Source organism: Adiantum capillus-veneris, chromosome 4 (assembly GCF_014529385.1).
Source record: "Adiantum capillus-veneris isolate H3 chromosome 4, ASM1452938v2, whole genome shotgun sequence".
Lineage (NCBI taxonomy): Eukaryota > Viridiplantae > Streptophyta > Polypodiopsida > Polypodiales > Pteridaceae > Adiantum > Adiantum capillus-veneris.
The window spans coordinates 119819364-119828963 of record NC_140934.1 but is presented as its reverse complement, the minus strand read 5'-3'; the positions used below and the strand labels follow the sequence as shown (position 1 = coordinate 119828963).

Here is a 9600-nt window from a genome sequence, read left to right as displayed (position 1 = left end):
ATATCTTCGTCTTGATTTGCTTTAAAGAAAAAGAGGTTGAATGCAAGTCTAAAAATGTCTTTGCAATTTGATGAGCACTACCATTGTTTGTTCCAATCAATGCAGCCAATTGTGATGTGGCATCTTGACTCCATACACAACGCATACGTTTATGAGGCTTTGGCCCAACAGGAAACCAAAAGTAGTCACCATTTGTATTCAAGGCTACTAGTGTTGGAAGAAAAGATGAGGACGCACATTCTGAACCACCAACAAAGATAGAATTAGTGAAAACTCCTTCTTGAAAAAAACATATTTTGCATGTTGCGTTCATGAGGCTACAAACCTTTTTAACTAATTCAACACTTATCATCAAAGACGATTGACGAGTGCTTATCAGAGAACCATGACTTAATCCAAATTTTAATAGTATCTGCATTTCTTGATTCAATTTCTTGCACAAGCATATCTGAGAGTGTACATTCCAAAGACTGAATTGATATTTGGGAATGGAAAATATACAAAAGTGGTTCCAAAACATCTTTGTTATCAGGAAAAGAGGATTCAAAATTTGAGAGCCTATACATAAGCTGGCCATCCGCATAAAATTGCAAATCCATAGTCGTAACTGCTGCAAAATAGTGATAAAGCAAGGTTTCACTCTTCTTTGAATGCAACAACCGAACCCCCCTTGTTGATTGTGAACCAGCCGGCCTTTTTGAAGTTAAGCAAGGAAGATTTCAGCTCTACTAGGTTATGATCAAAGTAGTGTAAAAATGGTTGGGAAAAGCCTAGAATGGAGTCAACAATAGCACCTTGTAAAATCACAGTAACGACCACTCCATCTTGAGGATAGATTCTAGCAGGCAGCAAGGGAGACTTTACAATTTGTGTTTTCATACCACAAGTGTAGCAAAGAGGGTTAATGGCTTGACGGCTAACATTTGTTCCCTTGCATAATCCACAAGAGTATTCAACATCCAAACTGTTCACGCTTGCAATCTCCAAAGTGCCAAACACCTACAAATAAAGCCAAGTAAAAAAATGCAACCGCAAAAGCTTGCAAAGTGAGATTTTTTACCTTCTTCCCAAAACCCAAATTGGAAACTTGTTTGTGCAAATACTCTTGAAACAGATTGGAGAGAGAATCAGGAAGTGAACACAATATTGTAGCATCCACAACACTTAAAGTATTGGACAGCTGCTTGAAAATGTTGATGTTGCGAGCAACACAAGTGTAGAAGCCTTTAGCTTTAACCTCATGTACCATAAGTTGGTAGTCAACACGTCTAGTAGGCACAAATAGAAGCTGGCCAAAACACATAAACAAATGAGTGAAGTTTTACTAAAGCCTATTAGCACACAAGAGTAAAGAGATTCTTACACTAGCTCGATCACTTGTTGATGGACCATCAGCAACGGTCAACCGATAGCTTGGAGTGCCGTCACTTTTAATAGCGTTCTCCACCTTCACAACTATAAATGCTATTGTTGAAACGAAGTCATTACCAATAGCATCTTGGGAGAGCAAGTCCTTGATCTTTTGCTTAGGGTAAAGTTGGAGGCAACAATCAAAAGGCTCCGCTTTTATGACCAATGTAGTAGCATCAACATATAATGCCCACAAACATGTCCCACCATCTTTTACTACGGCTCTCTTCACACAACCTCCCTCTATTCGAACATAGTCATCCATAGCAAATGCCTCGACAAAGTCGGAAAGGTAAATTTCAGTCACAACAAAGGTAACAGTGTGACGAGACTCTCTATCTAGCAGGTCTGCACGCAAGTATCTTCCAAAGTTTGACTTGGGTATTTTGTAAGTACCATATTTGCTGAGTACTTTTCCTTCCAAAGCAAATCTAAAATTCGCAGTTTTTGATAGTTCAGAGATGGTCAAAAGACTTAACGCTAGCGTAATGGCCAACTGAGAAGAAAAAGACTCAACATTTAAGCCCTCTTTCAAGTCATCATCTTTAACCAAGGGAGATGAGAACGCAGAATCTGCCAAGGACCTAGATGCTTTACCTAAAAAGAAACAAGATTATAAGGCAATAAACTTGGCCAACAGTATCAAGAAAAAAATAGCTTAACATTCACCTCTAGCGATTTGGAAAGCCTTTTTCAAAGACGTAGATGATTTCTTCACACCTCCCTTAGGGCTTATCTTTTTTGATATGGGAGAAGACCCAACACTTCGACTTTTCAACCTAGGAGAGGGTGAAAGGTTGGCTGCTACAGCACTGTCAAGAGCCTTGGAAGGTAGTGTTGGTGGTGTTGGATCAAAATCCAAAAGTGGAGAGAATGGAATCTCATGAGCGGCCACATCTAAACAAATAAATAGTTTAAGCTCTAGCTCTTGGACAATATCAAACACAACTCATGAAAGGCATCAAACACAGCTGAAAATAGATAGTAGTAACCATCCATTGATGTATCCATGGTTATGTTGAGCTCGTAAGCAGCAGGTTGATATTCAATCTTCGAGAGAGATAAGATGGGCTAGCTGATACTTAGAAATATAGAGAGTTTACTAGGCAGAGCAGTGGATAGAAAGAGTTGTGGCTTTAGGAAGCTTATAAAGAAAGTTAGGAGAGTAAAGTTAAAAGCGTTCACGTTCATGCATAGCAATAAATATCTTGGTCTTTAAATAATTCCTTTATGAGGCTTACAAAACAATCATGACATTTTTTTTTAAAAATTATCTTATAAAAATCTAAGTACCATTATTAAAAGTTCTTATTCATAAAAAATCATTTCATTAATTTAATCAAAGCGTGAAGCTAGTGAATAATGATTGGAGCCATTTCTTTTTTCAAGAAACAATTATTGTTTAAAGTAAATATTTAATAAAGAAAACTTTAATACAAAATCAAATTTCACACACTAAATTTAAGTTTACAATAATCTAATAAAAACAAGAATAAATTTGATGATTTGAATGCAAAGGCAGCCTAACATTCAATTACTATAACCAATTAAATTAGTCGAATATAACACCCTACTGGCTTGATTATTTTCAAGATGGCATATGATAAAACAAGACTTAACCCAAAATACAAGCTGAAACCGAAATCTGCATGTAAAGTTTGCTCGATAATGAAACAAAACAGCAGTACATAACATCAACAATAGACGACCACATTCTGCTCGATAGTCAAACAAAACAGTAGCACATAACATGCACAATAGACGAGCACACATACACACACACACAATTGAAGGGCCATTTGCAAATGTCAGTCCATTCAATAATACAGACATAGACCTTTCAATGGATCTAAGAAACAGGAGTTGTAAAGAAAAGCTCCGACATCATCATCCTCGATGACGACTTTGCATTTGTGGTGACGGCGGTGAGGGTGGGTTGCTCTATCAACTTCAAACATTCAGAAGCTCCTCCATTTTCAGCTCATTAAGCAGGCTCTGTTGGGGGCTTCAATACCACAACTGCCATGGAGACGAAACCATGGGACCCTCTGTCAAAACAGTGTAGAAAAGCACTTGGCAGCCCATTAAGCATCCTCTGTTGGGGGCTTCAATACCACAACTGCCATCGCGACGAGGACACGAAGATGTTTGACCACACATGCTGAAATTAAATGCATCACAGAGCGCGCGCGCACTCACCCACCCCACACAATGAGTGCTGACTGTTGAGGCCAAAACTCAACACACATTATTGCTCTTGACTCTCGCACAAGCACTCAGAACACAGAAAAGGCTTCGGTCAAGCGAGCAAACTAATCGACACAAGCTCACAGCTGCCCGTGATTCCCTTCTCCACCTTTGAAGGTGCTCCAAGCTCGTGACAACCCCCCCACCCCCCAAATAAAAGGCCCAAAACCTCAAAGAAAATCAGAAAATAAAAATCCACCCCATAGCCATTCTTTTACCCGCAGAGATCATGAAAAAGACATACACATGACAAGCTTACACATGCAGGCATGCCCCATTTGACATGCACGATCGGAGCAGGTTATTAGCAGCAGGTTAACCAGGCTCTGGTGCCGCCCTTAACGAGCACTGCTACCCTGCCGAAAAGCCCCATTTGGTAACCGTGCAGGTGCTGTCCCGCCCTCAAGGAGCACTGCTGCCCTGCCAGAAAGTCCCTTTTGGTAACCACGCAGGTGCTGCCCCGCCCTCAAGGAGCACTGCTGCCCTGCCAAAAAGCCGCAGTTCGTAAATCCGCAGGTGCTGCGTTTCCCTGGGCCGCCCTCGGAGCTGTGTCGGGACACCACCTCAGCCGAAACAGAAATTCGGTAAGGCGCGTACCACTATCATGCAGGCGGCATACGCATGGCAGGAGCAAACAGGACGCAGGCGATAGCTTTGCCTGGCCCGCCCTTACAACAATGCACCTTGCATTGCCTAGCCCGCCCTTGCAACAATGCACCTTGCAGTGCAGGTCATAGCGAAGAAGAATGACCGCGTTACCCTCCCATCACCAAGTGACACGCAAAACCCAACCCTAACTCACACTCAAATGCCCTCACCTCGAGGTGCACAACCCGCGCACACAACTGGAGGCTTCATCAAGAACATCACCTCACCCCAAAACCCGAGGACTCATGGCTCACAGCCTTCATTTAAAGAAGGGAGAAAAAGTAGGCGCCACGACGACACCCTATCACTTCACTTATCTCAAAGCAACCAATGAATATCGTACACCTCACAAAGCCTTAGCTTTACCAACCTCTTAGGATCTTATCTTGATGAGTAACGGCCACCCACCCAGCCATTTTAATCATACCCAAAACTGCTTCTACGTAAAAATTCACAAAATGAATTATAAAAAATCAAAACATTTTAGTCAGCAAAAAGAGAAGCGTCTCTATAGCCTTTGCCCTTTGGGTAAGCCAAAAAACAAAAGGTAATAGCGCAGGGCGCTATTGCTAGAGAAAAGTTTGATTGAGAAAGAAAAAGGAAAGAGGGAAGCTGGGCAGGTTTTTTTCGAAGAAGGAGGTTTGCCCTTTTGCCTTGGAAAAAAGGGGAGGAGAAGGAGAGAAAAAGAGATACGCTTTGTGCGCTCGAGAAGTCGAAGCCGTACACGATTGTGGATCGCCGTGAAGTGGCTTGAAAGAGCAAATACTTTGCAAAAGAAGAGGCCAGCGAGGGCTGCCAAGAGGGGGGGCTTTTGTCGAAGTGAAGCCATAAGTGGATGTTCTGGTCGAGGGTGTGCCGACGGATGCGAGTTTGGAGGGAGGTGTGTGTCCCTCTGTGTGAAACAGTGATGGCTATGGTGCAGCCAAGAGCAGGCTACATGGGTCTTGTACATGTGTTTTCTGTTTGAAGGAGAAGCTTTCATTGTCGATTTTGGCGTCGTCTTTCCCCTCCCTTCCCCCTTTCTTCTTTGCTCGTCTCCAGGTTGTGTGGTGCCGGTGTGTGTGAGCGTGTGCCTCCCCCGGGCCCCCTGTGTGTGTGAGAGAGAAAGAGAGAGAGGTGTTGAATTGTGGAAGTGCGAGAAGCGGGCAAGATTGGTGTGGTAGCTATCTGAGGATTGTGCAAAGCGTGTGTGCGTTGGGCGAAGTGCAGGCGAGGCCCTGCTAGTGTGAGTTTCTTATTTTGAAGGTGTTTTTGAAAGGATAGGGGTGCTGTGAATACCCTGAGCTATATAGGGGCCATTGTGTCTGTGTTGGGTGTGTTCCCCATTCCCCCTCTCCAATGCCGTGGATTTTCACTTTTGAGCGTCACACTGCGAGCGTCGCTGATGTGAAGTACCTCTTGTAGTGAAATATGTGCAAGAGGGAAATGCTCACTCTTGCACGGGGGAGATTGCACCCAGTGCTCGTGTGATTCTTCTCTCCTCTCCACTCTTCTGTCTCACCGTGACGGCATAGCACTCCGCTCTAGGAGGTGTGCTGCACGTGCTCACTCACTGTAATTCGTTCTCTGTCTCTCTCTGTTTGTGTTTAGCTTGATCATGGATTTATGCGAGTTGTCAGGTATGTAGATTTGTTCGTTTATGGCTTGCTGTGTGTTATTTTGGGTATTTTGCAGGGACATCACGCTCCTGTTTGTAGCACTCTCTCTCTCTCTCTCTCTCTCTCTCTCTCTCTCTCTCTCTCTCTCTCCTTTTAAGAGGCTTGGGTTTTGAGTGGTGGAGGACTTGAAGAAGAGGAAGACGAAGAAAAGGGTAGTTTAAGAGGGAGCTTTGGGCGTGATTTTGGGGAAGAAGAAGGTGTGCTTTGAGGGAAGAGGGTGTTTTTTTAAAATGCTTTCTGAAGAAAGCACGAAAAAGAGAGACGAAACATGATCTATCTCTCTCGGGATTTCTTTACTTCGTTAGCGTAGCAGCCGCTTTTGATTTCTCGTCCTCTCAAGCATCCACGTGGCGGCTCCCTTTCTCACTAAAATAGAGTCTACGCGAGAAAGGCTATGATTTTCAGAGCAGTATAGAGCGTGGGGTGTTTGGCAGCGGACTAGAGCAAAATGTTGGCGCTCTCTCTCTCTCTAAAGCTTGAAGCGAGGACGCAAAGAGTGTTGATTGTAGGATACGCCCAACATGGCTGGGGTGAGGATTAACAATGAGATTTTTGGTCAAGGGCTGTTGGTGAAGATGTCGTACTTGGCAGCGCTTTGGTCAATATGTATGCAACATGTGGTGCTCTCACGAAAGCAAAGTTCTCGCTGGGCATTCTCTCCGGGAACGTCATCATCTCAACGTGTTGATTGCAGGATATGCCCAGCATGGTTGTGGAAAGGAATTTTACCCTGATGTGAAGGAAAGGTCTTTCTCCATATGCAATCACCTATGCTTGCACCTTGAAGGTTTGTGGCCTTATGGAAGAATTTCACATGGGTAAGAGAATTCACTAGTCATGGGTTGTTGGTCTAAGTTGTCATACGTGACGGTGCTTTGATCGATATGTATGCCAAATGTGGTGTCCTCCGTCTCTTGCAAAGATGTCGTACTTGGCAGCGCTTTGGTCAATATGTATGCAAAATGTGGTGCTCTCATGAAAGGAAAGTTCTCGCTGGGCATTCTCTCCAGGAACGTCATCATCTCGAATGCATTGATTGCAGGATATGCCCAACATGGTTGTGGCAAGGAATTTTACCCAGATGTGAAGGGAAGGTCTTTCTCCATATAGAGTCACCTATGCTTGCACCTTGAAGGTTTGTGGCCTTATGGAAGACTTTCACATGGGTAAGAGAATTCACTACTCAGGGACTGTTGGACTAAGTTGTCATACTTGACGGTGCTTTGATCAATATGTATGCCAAATGTGGTGTCCTCCATCTCTTGCAGCGTGTTAGAGTGTAGGAGATGCCCAACATGGCTGATGCAAGGAAGCTCCAGGGTGTTTAAACCGGATGCATATGCCCAACATCCTTGTACCAAGGTAGCTCTAGGCTGTTTCAACCGGATGCAAACGAAAGGCTTTTCTCCAAATGCATTCACCTATGCTTGCTTCTCACGGCCAATGGCCTAATGCGAGCTATTGACATGGGTGAGAGAATTAACGAGAAGATAGCTGGTTCGGCGCTGTTGGTGAAAGATGTCATGCTTAGCAGTGCTTTGGTCAAACGTGTTGGTTGCTAGATATGTTCAATATTCCAGAAAGGTCTTGACTGTTTTAACGAAACGTCTTTCACCTATGCTTGCACCTTGATGGCATATGGCCTTATGGAGACTTTCACATGGGTATGAGAATTCACAATGAGATTGCTAGTCAGGGGCTGTTACAATACGATGCCATGAAGTGGAGATGCGCAGTGCATTGATTGCAAGATACGCCCAACATGGCTGTGACGAGGAAGCTCTGGGTTGGTTTACAGGCAGGCTTGACAGAGCGTTAATTGCAGGATACGGCCAGCATGGCTGTGGCGAGAAAGTTGTGGACCGATTCAAAGGAAGGCCTCTCTCCAAACACTTCTGCTTGTACCTTGATGTGGCCTTACACAAGATGTTGCTACTTATGGGATGTTGTTGCAGAAACGTGTGTTTGGCAGTGTCTTGATCAATATGTATGCCAAATGTGGTGCCGTCACGAAAGCACGAAAAGTTTTTGATAGGCATGTCGTCACTTTGAATGCGTTGATTGTAGGATATGCCCAACATACATGTGGCAAGGAAGCTATGGGCTGCTTTACCCAGATGACACGATTCGTGATGAGATTGCTAGTCACTTTTTTTATCACAGCTTGTCACTTTCAGATTTATATAGCAAATCTCCACAGCTTTTTCACTTTAGCCATCTCTTGCGTGCAATCTACTCCAGCATCTCCATCAGCAATCTACTCCAGCATCTCCATCAATGGTTACTTGGTGCAACAGGTTGGCAGTCTCTCTCTCTCTCTCCACTTCAGTTTCACGATTGGCATATTATGATGCTTTGTTTCTAGAGACATGGGTGAGTGCGGAGAGTGCTAGTCAAAGGACTGGTGAAGAAAGATCTCGTTTTTGGCAGTTCTTTGCTAGATATGTATGCCAAAGGTGATGCCCTTACAGAAGTGGACGAGAGTGAGTATATATTATGTTTACATTGATTGTGAAGCTACATATTCTCCCTAGATGCAATTACCTATGCTTACACTTTAATCACCTACTTACAATGATGATATCCTCTTGTAGGAGTAGAGACAACATGAGAGGTCAAAGGCAAGTAATGTGTATCGACGAGGGATATCAAAACGCCCGGTGAGTAAGCTCCGCCACATTTTTCCAGTTGAACACTAGAACGCAGCGAACAAATACACTGAAATTTGCATGCTGCCGTGGGAATGGCATGTTCCCTCGTATTATATAAAATTGGGGAGGACTGTGCAAACTCCCTCGTGCAAAGAAATTTGCATGTTTTTTTTTTTATAACATAAAAATGGGCCAATACATAATAAAAGTTAATATGTTTAAATATTATAAAAAATATTAAACTTCAAAAATGCTGACCACTTTATGGTTTTTTGCGAGGTCCGTATTGTATACACGACATTATCATTGCTATGTACCAGAGATAGCACATTGACGATAAGCGCAAGCTCTCTCTCTCTCTCTCTCTCTCTCTCTCTCTCTCTCTCCCTCCAATTCCTATAATCTTGTTCTCTCTCTCTCTCTCGTGCCATTCCTTTACTCTCCTCTAAGCAATAAATATGTCAGACAAAACTAGAAGTATTAATCTTTTTCGTACTGCTATCTTTGTACGTGCTCCTATGTACTAAACATTACAATGCAGCTAACGAAGCACTCTAGTTTATGGTTTGAAAGGGAATAAGTGAAAGAGAAAAAGGGGATCAAGAACAGATAAAAAGAAATCGGGGATGTAAAAATGTGGAATTTTGGGTTTGTGTGAGGCCAAGGGATCTCTTTTAGAGAGGACTTGGAAGGGTTTGCGTGAGCATATGTACAAAGGGATGTATTCCAATGCTTGGAATATGACTAACCTATGATCATTGAAGACTCGAGTGTATGCTCCCAATGTGGGCTTGAGAAAACTTTGAGAAAAGGCATGATTTATGATTAGTTAGAGGGCCAAACAATAGGCTATTTTGTGTGTTTTGGTGCGAGTGCTCATGTTAGGGTTTGATATGTTTTTTGATGATTATCTACGTTCAGTTTGACCGCATGTTGTACATAACTAATGATATTCAATAAAATCATTGTTGGATTGGGTCTCTGTT

The 9600-nt window shown here is 43.1% G+C and overlaps 1 pseudogene; it reads right to left on the bottom strand.

Moving 5' to 3' along the window:
* Positions 1–558: 558 nt before the first annotated feature.
* LOC147459897 (uncharacterized) lies at positions 559–2421 on the bottom strand (annotated as a pseudogene).
* Positions 2422–9600: the final 7179 nt, after the last annotated feature.